At 53.4% G+C, this 9,170-nt stretch overlaps 1 long non-coding RNA gene across 1 annotated transcript in view; it reads left to right on the top strand.

The window, feature by feature from the left end:
* Nucleotides 1–8,408: 8,408 nt before the first annotated feature.
* The window catches only part of LOC148002707 (uncharacterized), a 9,947-nt gene continuing 9,185 nt past the window's right edge, over nucleotides 8,409–9,170 (top strand). The window contains exon 1 of the long non-coding RNA XR_015633694.1: nucleotides 8,409–8,536. This is a non-coding gene — a long non-coding RNA (uncharacterized LOC148002707). The remainder of the gene's footprint in view (nucleotides 8,537–9,170) is intronic.

Here is a 9,170-nt window from a genome sequence, read left to right as displayed (position 1 = left end):
TCCCAAGAGATCAGGCTGTGAGAAAGAAAGAAAAAAAAAAAAAAGACTCTCAGGACACGGGGTGGCCCCTAACTGAGGCAAGCAGAAGAGATTTAGAGATTAGTAAGCAAGTTGGCCTTGACCCAGACACCTTCCCAGTGATCACCCAGCAAGCCCTCACTCACCTTCACACTGCTCACCAATGCTCCCTTTGGCCCCCCTCCCTGCCTCTGCTGCAAAGGGAGATCCTCCTGCCCAAGGTCCCCAACTTTGTATACTGTGGGATGATGACAGGAAGCCAGTGTCTCGGCTCTGCGGCCATGTTCCTGGACACGCTCCCAGGGAAGCCCCAGGGTGTGTGCACACTGTGGTCTACCATCTGTACTGGCCCGCCTTGAGAAATAGCAGAGCCAGGCTGTGGCCCAGGAAGCCGGGAGGCTGCACCCCTATCTCCCAGTAAGCCCTATCATGGATGATTCAGCACTGGACACTCAAGCAGGACAGAGAGTTCAGTGTGCCAGCTGGGTGTAAAAGGACATATGGGACACACGGCACAGCCCCAGGAAGACGTGAGCTTTAGGACAGCTGCAACCTGTCACTCTGGTCCTGATCAAGTTGCACCCTCCCCCCATCTGCCCTCAGTGGCTGGGACTGTGGGCAGAGCCACTCTGGGAGTACCCTCCCTTACACTCAGCCCTCCATGCCATCTGGTCCAAGAAGTCTCATCAGAGAGTCTCATGCTCAGACTGACACTTTGTAACTACAACACCAGAGCAGCTCAGAGTGCAGTGGCGCAAGCAGGGCTTTAGGGATGTGGCCTCCTCCAGGATAGGGGTGCAGCATACCCTCGCCCTTACAAATGCCAAACCAAGTTGCATTCTGAAGCATCTGGAGATCCAGGGATCCGTTACACACTCCTAAGACGGATATTAGCTTGTCGTGACTGGACAGGACACTGGAGTGCAAGGGGGCCAGGGTAGACCAAAGATAGGATAGAAGCAAGTAAAGGAAAACAGCCCAATGGCTTAATAATGAGGCTTGCCTGTCCTAGGCCTGTGTCCACCCCAGCTTTGAGATTCCGGTACAGACAGGTTGAGCCTGGGCCCAGAGCAAGCACCATCTTGAAATAGTCTCTGTCTAGGACTCTGCTGGTGGGCAGCCAAGTGTAGAAAGTTGAGGCAGGGGTCGAATACCTCCAGAAGAAAGGAAGGGCCTTCGAAGGTGGTCAGCCCTTGCTACCCCAAGGGACTGACTCAGGACTCTGGGTGACCAACCAACCAGAGCCACCTCTTGGCAGGGCGCATAAGGGCCAGGAGAGGCAACCTAATCTCTGGCCACCATACCTAATGAGATGCTATGCCCCCAACCCCAGCCAGCTCCCTGCACACACCCCAACTTGGAGCTGCTGATTGATGAGGACCAGGGTTCTACAGTATGGTTCCTGTGCTTGCGGCCACGCAAAGGCCCTCTCCCAGGCTCTACAGCAAAGGAAGAGTTACTTCCAGCCGCATAGCACCCCAAGACAAGGCACTGGACAGCTCACTTTCGGACTGGAGGGCCTTTCTTCTCCATCTCGAATTTCTGCAGTTTCAAGCTTCTGAAAGTGGTGTGGTTTTCTCAGGGAATCAGAATGGACAACGCCATCAAGGACCACCAAGCGGAGGCCCAGGAGCCAAAGGGGCCTTGCGGGCTTACAGTCCTCAGCCACTAGTCTGTGGAGGGTCCCCAGGAGGGAGGGCTCCGTGTCCTTATGCAGTCACACTTGGGCTGTGCCATCCCCTGGGTGGATTTGTGTCCCTCCTTGGGGATGTGACAAGCTCATTCTACTGCTGCTGTGACGGCTGCATTAACTCGTATCTAATGGGACGTTCAGCTATTGGACATGGAGCAACTGCAGTTTAATTAGGCACCGGAAAGCAGTACATTAATTAAAATAGCAAAAGACTCAGCACAACCCAGAGCTACCTGGAAGGGAAGCTGAGCTTAGGAGCAGAGGGGAGGCCCTCAACATCACCAGTGTCATCCTGGGAGTCTGTCCGTCAGCAGTCAGCACAGCGGCTACCGACAGCTTCTGCAACACCCAGGTGGGACAAAGCTTCTCTTGTTCCCCTGGGGGCCACAAGAGCCCAGGAGCAGCTGGAGACTGCAGAGAAGGGCAGAGGTCACAGGAGATAAGATGAGAGGAAGGCCCCAAAGTCAGGGGTGCCACAGTGGACCTAGCAGGGAAGGACCCCTGTTCCTGTCTGTCCTCTGTCCCTGATTCTCCTTAGACCCACTGAGCTCACGTCCCTCCATGATCATGAGCACAGAAAGCTCACCCAAGCTTCCAGTATTTGCTGCATTTGGGAGAAAGGCCTTGTGTAGCTTTAAGAGCAAGCGAGTTGGCCTAAGACGGGTGCTGAGTTCAGTCATTCCGGTAACCACCTCTGTTGCTGCTGCTGAAGTACAACCGAGGGAACTGACCCAAAGGCTACTTCACACACAGTGTTTACTAACACTGGCTACCCATTGGGTCCCCAAAGTCTACGGGAGCAGAGGGCCACTACCACCCTGAGCCGCTTCCTCCTTCCGGAGCTTGCTCAAGGCTGATGGGGTCCTACCACCCTGGTGAGACTTGGGCTTTCAGATATGGCCACCACTGCAGCCTCTAGACAGGCTCAACCATACAGTGGCAGGGAGCCTCCACGAGCCTACTTGACATCACCATCCTCAGTCTCACAGAGGTCAAGGACACTGCCAACAGCTGGGCCTGGTGGACACCACAGCACAGGGATCCGCTCAAGGCTGATCAGCTGCATGGCAAGTTCAAAGTCAGCCGGGGTAAGAGTGCCACCAGGCTCCCAGCACTTCAGTGCAGGCTTCCAGCCTTTTCTGCAAAGCCCTGGGTCTCAGCTAGGAGGTATTTGCTCAGGGACACTGGCCAGCTTCGAGGTTTGGCAAATCCCCTACACTCCCTATGCTGGGGCAAACATGGATGCTGTGGTGTGGGCATTTCCCAAGAAGATATTTTCCCCATCAGCAGAGACACCAATCAATGTCGTGTGAGTAATTTGAGATTGATTTTAATTAAGTCTTAGGAGTTTTGCAGCTCTGCCCTGTGGAGATCTCCTCTTGGTCAGCTACAAAGGGACGGTGAGAACTGAATTCTTCCCACCAAGGCTTCTTGGGACCAGATCTAGAATTCTCCCATGGTCCCCAGAAGGGTCTAAATCCTCAGGCCCAATGAGACAGGAACCTGGAAGCAGCAATGGTTGGATTAGGGTCTGGGGGTAGCTGCTCCTTGAGAGAAATTGCCTGAGGGGGGACTTACCTCTGGGACAAAGCTGCCCCACCATCAGTTCCTTGGAGGCATCTGGAACACTGCCACATCGGCTCCCTCCTGACACTCTTGGGGCCACCAGGGACTTGATGTCAGCATCCTTCCTGCCTGAACCTTGCACTGTATTCTTTCCTGAACCTCTGCTCCCCGCTCCCCCAGCAGTCCTGACCTCAGTTATTACAGCGCAGCAGCAACAGGCTGAGGGGGGAGTCATGGACTCCTTCCCAGCCCTCAGCTGTCCTTGGGGTCTATTTGGAAGGCAGTTGCTCTACCCACCTACCCCTGCCTTCTCATATTGCTCCTAGGAGTCCTGATGGTCCCTGATCCCATATGCGGGCAGCCCTGCCTCAAGCACAAGTGTCCCTCTCCCCACAGCTGGAGGGCTCAGTTAATGACATGGAGGAGAAGGTTGTTAGCCGAAATGTGTTATTAATGAGGAGGTCTAACTAGGCAGGCCACTAAATCACTTAGCCTCACCAGATCCCTGGGGAAGAGTGTGGGGGAGGTGTCAGGACTTTGGAGGGACTGCCAGGATGCAGGGTGGGCCTGGGCATAGGACTGCACAAGCCTCATTCAGTGGTAATATGGTGGCTCTGAGGGGAGCAGTCGCCTGACTGGCTGAGTTTAGGACCCTTGCTAATTAAAGCCTCAGTACCCATAACAGTGGCTCCTCTCACCTTACAGACAGCAAGCGAAGCAGGTAGTGGGAGTGTCCAAATCCGTCCTGCCAGAACCTCGCACTCTACCTTTCCTTAACCTCTCCTCCCCAGCTCTGTGCCCCGCCCCCAGCATGAGTCCGGACCTCAATCTAGATGTCCCCAATCTAGAGCAAGAACTAGGACCGGGTCTCTCCCTAGCTTCTGGGCGGGGGATATCCCCGATCCCCAGCAGATGGCAGAGGCTCATCTGGTCTGTGGGTGCTGTGCAAAGGAAGATGGCGTGTGGAACCACTGTGCCACCCACAGGGTCAGAGCCAAGGGCACCAGGAACTCTATGAGAAGGACATCTGCACATCCAGGGTGGGGCCATCAGAAGCTTAATGAGCAATCAGGCGCCAAGGAGCCAGCATCCCTCCCCCCACCTCCTCTGAGCCCCAGACCCTGGAACTGAGCCATTGCTGATGGAAGAAATACTGGCTAAAATGACTCCTGCAGAGAATGCCAGGGCCTGGATTTGAGGCAGGAGGATCCGGAGCCAAGTGCTAGAGAGACCTAGGATTGATCTTCGAAACCTTGGATAGCTCTGACCCTCTCAGGCCTACTTACCCATCCATGTGTGACCTCATGTGTGGCAGAGGAAAAGGAAGAACTGGTGTTTCAACCAAACAGCGAGTCTGGACTGCCTTGCTGGTGGAAATTATCTGTGCTGAAAGCAGCATTACTACCCCAGGCCCTCTATTTCTCCAGCAGTGTCTTTTCTGCTTTGAAAAAATGTAAGCCCTCAAAAAAATAGGCCTGCAGGAACAGCCCAGCATCCTCCTCTACCCTGGTGTGCCCATCACAGGGTACCAGGGTCACCACCCCATAGTCACCATTGCCTCAGCAGTGATGGCCTCTGAGCTAGAGAGGAGGTGGTTGTAAACTCTGTCATCAGCTGTTTCCTGGTGAATCGTTGCAGTGGGAGTGATGGCTGGGATAGGAAGCATCAGTGTCCCTTGTGGTGCCTGGGGACACAGAAGGCTCCCTTCCCAGGGGACAGTCTCTTCTTTGAAATTGGAATCAGTTTCTAGGCCTACTTCTTGATTTCTGCCCCATCTGTGACTCTGCCCAAGTCGTCATTACTGCTGTGTTGGGACAGTGCCATGGCCTCTGGGATAGCCCACTCAACACTGTAGTGAATGTCGATGGAGCCATCTTGAGTTAGACCCCAGGAGGACTGAAGAGCTGACACCTGGTGGTCCAGAAGCCTGCGTCACTCACCTTCTCCCCTCTGAGGCATCCTGGGTAAGCACCCAGTGTCCCTGGAGTGTTAGGTCTGGTCCCTTAATCCCCATGTCCAGAGATAGCCAGTTGATTCTGTATTCATAATGACACCAGCTGCAGACAGTGGTCCTCAGTCCTCTTGGTGACTAGGGATGGCCCTGCCCGGAGTCCAGTGTGGGAGGGGATGTAAAGGAACTGACCTCACAGCAATGTCTGACCAGCCAGGGCAGGAGAGACCCTCCTACGTGAGAAGCTCCATATCCCAGATTCTATCCTATATGGATAGCTCCTGGAAGACTCCAAGTCGTTGTCCATGGCTGGCAGAATCAATCGGCAGAGACAAAGTGCAGGGTGCACGCCCTCACCGGAGCTGCCTCCCTCCCCTAGCAGATGAAGGCTTCCCGTGGATCCACACACAGACTACAAACTCATTGGACCAGGGCAACACTGAGCAACTGTTGACATGTTAGTGAGGAATGGTGGGCAGAATGGCCCTGGGGCAGCTCTCAGAGCTCGGCAGGAATGAGAAGGACTGTGTCAGTGGGAGAACCAGGAAGCAGCTATGAATTGCTCAAGATGCACCAACCTATTAGCCTTGAGATTCAAGATGCCCGTAAGATTCACTGAGCCTACCCCATGGCCACACAAACAGCCAAGAAAGACAAGGAAGGAAAGACACAGGCTTTGCCATGTAGCTCAAAGCTAACTTCCTGGGTACACTATCTCACCCTCCAGGTGTGAATCACAGCTAACCCTGGCTTATGGCCTAGAAGCAAATGTGGCCAGGAAGCCGATCGCCACACGGCAGCACAAGGTGCCCGCACTGCTGGGAGAATTAGCAACTTTGATAGGCATTCATTTAACTTTCTCTTTATTATAATTACTTAGAAAACTATTAAATGCAGTTATTAATCATTGAGTAATTATCATCTGCTCTCGTATTAATTATCTGGCCACCGGGAATGTCACCAAGATTTAAGATTTTTAATTGTTAATAATATTTCCCAAACACATAAGAAATTTGGTGCAGCTCAGGTAAAGTAGGATAGGGCCACCTGGCTGAGTGTCTACATGGCTGAGTCCCCAGTTTTTGGCTCCAGCAGGGTTCTGGGGTACCTGAACCCTAGTGGCAGTCCCTTCCTTGGAACCTGAAGTCCTCCATTCCCCAGCACTGTGCTCTGCTGAGGCACCTTGGCCCAGTGCAGGCCAGAGAGAGAGAGAGAGAGAGAGCAAAATGCCCATCACCAGAGAGGTGTCATCCCCAGCCCTGCTGTCCCAGCTCAGCCTGAGCTGCCTGGAGTCCCCAGTGTCCCCACAGCACAGACAGGGCTTCCAGGGCTGCCATCTCTGTGTGCCCTGGCCAGCGCTTCAAGATTAAGGCACACTGTGCCAGTGGCTTATGGGCTGGGAAGCCCAGTGGGACATTCAGCACCAGGAGAAGACGTTGCTTGGTAGTGGTGGCTTCCACCACAGGAGGTCCAGCCACCTGCTCACTATCTCCTGCCCCCATTGAAATGACTCAGAAAGGAGCCATGACACCAGTCTACAGCACAGTTGTGCCCTGGCACTGTGGCCCCAATGGCCTACTATCTGTGAGCACTGCCTAACAGAAAAACAAAGCTCAGGGCCAGCAGCAGGGCTCTGAGTGCCTTCCCTTGTGAGTTCGGTGCAGTGAAGGCTCCAGGGATAAGTGGGTCCCTCCCCAAGGATCCTGTCCTAGAGGGGCCATGGAGGTGAGAAACCCAGCTGAGGGAGGCAGGGCAGTCAGAGAAGTCAGACTGCTTTGGCCCATTCCCCACCCCATAGCTTCTTCTGCCCCAACCTGGTCAGTGACAGAAGCCGGGTCAGTGTTGCCAGGCATGGCTGCACATGCTTGTAATTCCAGTATTCGGGAGTCTGAGGCAGGAGGATTCCTGCAAGTTTGAGATCAGCCTCAGCTACATAGTGAAGGCCTAGGCTACAGAGTGACTGATACCTGTCTCAAAGGAAGTAGAAAGAAGAGAAAGGAAGAGAAAGAAGAAGAGGTGGAAGAAGAGGAGGAGGAAGAGGAGGAAATAGAGGAAAAGGTGGAGAAAGAGGAGGAGGAGGAAGAGGAAGAGAAGGAAGAGGAAGAGGGAGAGGAGGAAGAAGAAGAGGAGGAAGAGGAGGAAAAGGAAGAGGTAGAGGAAGAGAAGGAAGAGGAGGAGGAAGAGGAGGAGATAGAGGAAAAGTGGAGGAAGAAGAGAAGGAGGAAGAGGAAGGAGAGGAGGAAATAGAGGAAAAGGTGGAGGAAGAGGAGGAGGAAGAGGAAGGAGAAGAGGAAATAGAGGAAAAGGTGGAGGAAGAGGAGGAGGAAGAGGAAGGAGGAGGAGATAGAGGAAAAAGTGGAGGAGGAGGAGGAAGAGGAGGAGGAGGAAGAGGAGGAGATAGAGGAAAAGTGGAGGAAGAAGAGGAGAAGGAGGAAGAGGAAGGAGAGGAGGAAATAGAGGAAAAGGTGGAGGAAGAGGAAGGAGAGGAGGAAAAGGAGGAGGTAGAGGAAGAGAAGGAAAAGGAGGAGAGGGGTGAAGAGGAGGAGAAGTTCATTAGACTGAGGCAGAAGGAGCATGGGGTGTCTCTCAAAGTCAGCTCTTGTCCTCGTCCCTGCCTCGCATTACCTCCGCCCATAAGTGTCTCTGTCAGATGTCAGTGAACTGCAGTGTAGTGGAGGCTCCTGTACAGGAGCTAGCACAGCCTCAAACTGAGCGTGGACTGATCAACATGGAGATATGATGGGGAAGAAAGGGGGTGATGGTCACTATGAGTGGTAGTGGTAGAGGAAATGGTAGTGACAAAGGTGGGAATATAATGGTGGTGACAGTAGATGCTGTCATAGTGGAGGTGGTGGTGACAGCAGTTGGTGGTGTGGTGGTGACAGTTGATGGTGTGGTGGTGACAGTTGATGGTGTGCTGTGGTGACAGTTGGTGGTGTGGTGGTGACAGTTGATGGTGTGGTGGTGACAGTTGATGGTGTGCTGTGGTGACAGTTGATGGTGTGGTGGTGAAGTTGATGGTGTGGTGGTGACAGCAGTTGATGGTGTGGTGGTGACAGCAGTTGATGGTGTGGTGGTGACAGCAGTTGATGGTGTGGTGGTGACAGTTGATGGTGTGGTGGTGACAGTTGATGGTGTGCTGTGGTGACAGTTGATGGTGTGGTGGTGACAGTTGATGGTGTGGTGGTCACAGCAGTTGGTGGTGTGGTGTGGTGGTGAGAGCTGGTGCTTTGCTGATGGATCTGATGTTTATGGCAATCCTGATGGTGATGGTGGCCATAGTGGTGGTGGTGATGGTGATAATCAAGGTGAGCTTAGTGTGGTGGTGAATGAATTTAAGCCTAGAATTCAGGAGGCAGAGGCAGGATGATCTCCGTGAGCTTAAGGTCAGCCTGATCTTCTAGTGAGTTCTGGGACAGCCAGGACTACACAGAGACACTATATCTAACAACAGCAGCAGCAGCAAAAAGTGACGGTAGAGGTTGTGGTGGTGGGGATGATAACAGATGAGGTGGGGGTGGGGGTAATGCAGGCAGAGATCATGGTGATGGGGATGATGGGGATGACAGTGGAGGTCATGGCAGTGACGGAAGAGATTGAGGTTGCATGGTGGGACAGGGCATGTTCGTGGCCACAGCCGTTGTAGTAAAGATGGATTCACCAAAGACCCAGCATCCAAGACAAGTGCTTCCTCTGCCTCCCAGCATGGCTTGACCAGCCTTCTCCTGTCCGACTGGCTGCTCCTGCAGGGAGGAAGAGCAGAGCTCTGACAGATTGTGACAGGGCAGTTAGTGTACCTTGAGCTTAAAAAGAACATTTAATCTTGGTTAAAAATAAATAAGTACAAGTATTGGAAAGGGAAAAGATAGGCAGGCTAGTACTTGCTACAGCGAAGAGAAGCTAATTACCCTGGGAAGGCCCCCTTTCAGGACCCTGGGAGCC

The sequence above is a fragment of the Rattus norvegicus genome, chromosome 11, assembly GCF_021556685.1.
Source record: "Rattus norvegicus strain SHRSP/BbbUtx chromosome 11, alternate assembly SHRSP_T2T, whole genome shotgun sequence".
Taxonomy (NCBI): domain Eukaryota; kingdom Metazoa; phylum Chordata; class Mammalia; order Rodentia; family Muridae; genus Rattus; species Rattus norvegicus.
This window is presented reverse-complemented; position numbering and strand designations above follow the sequence as displayed.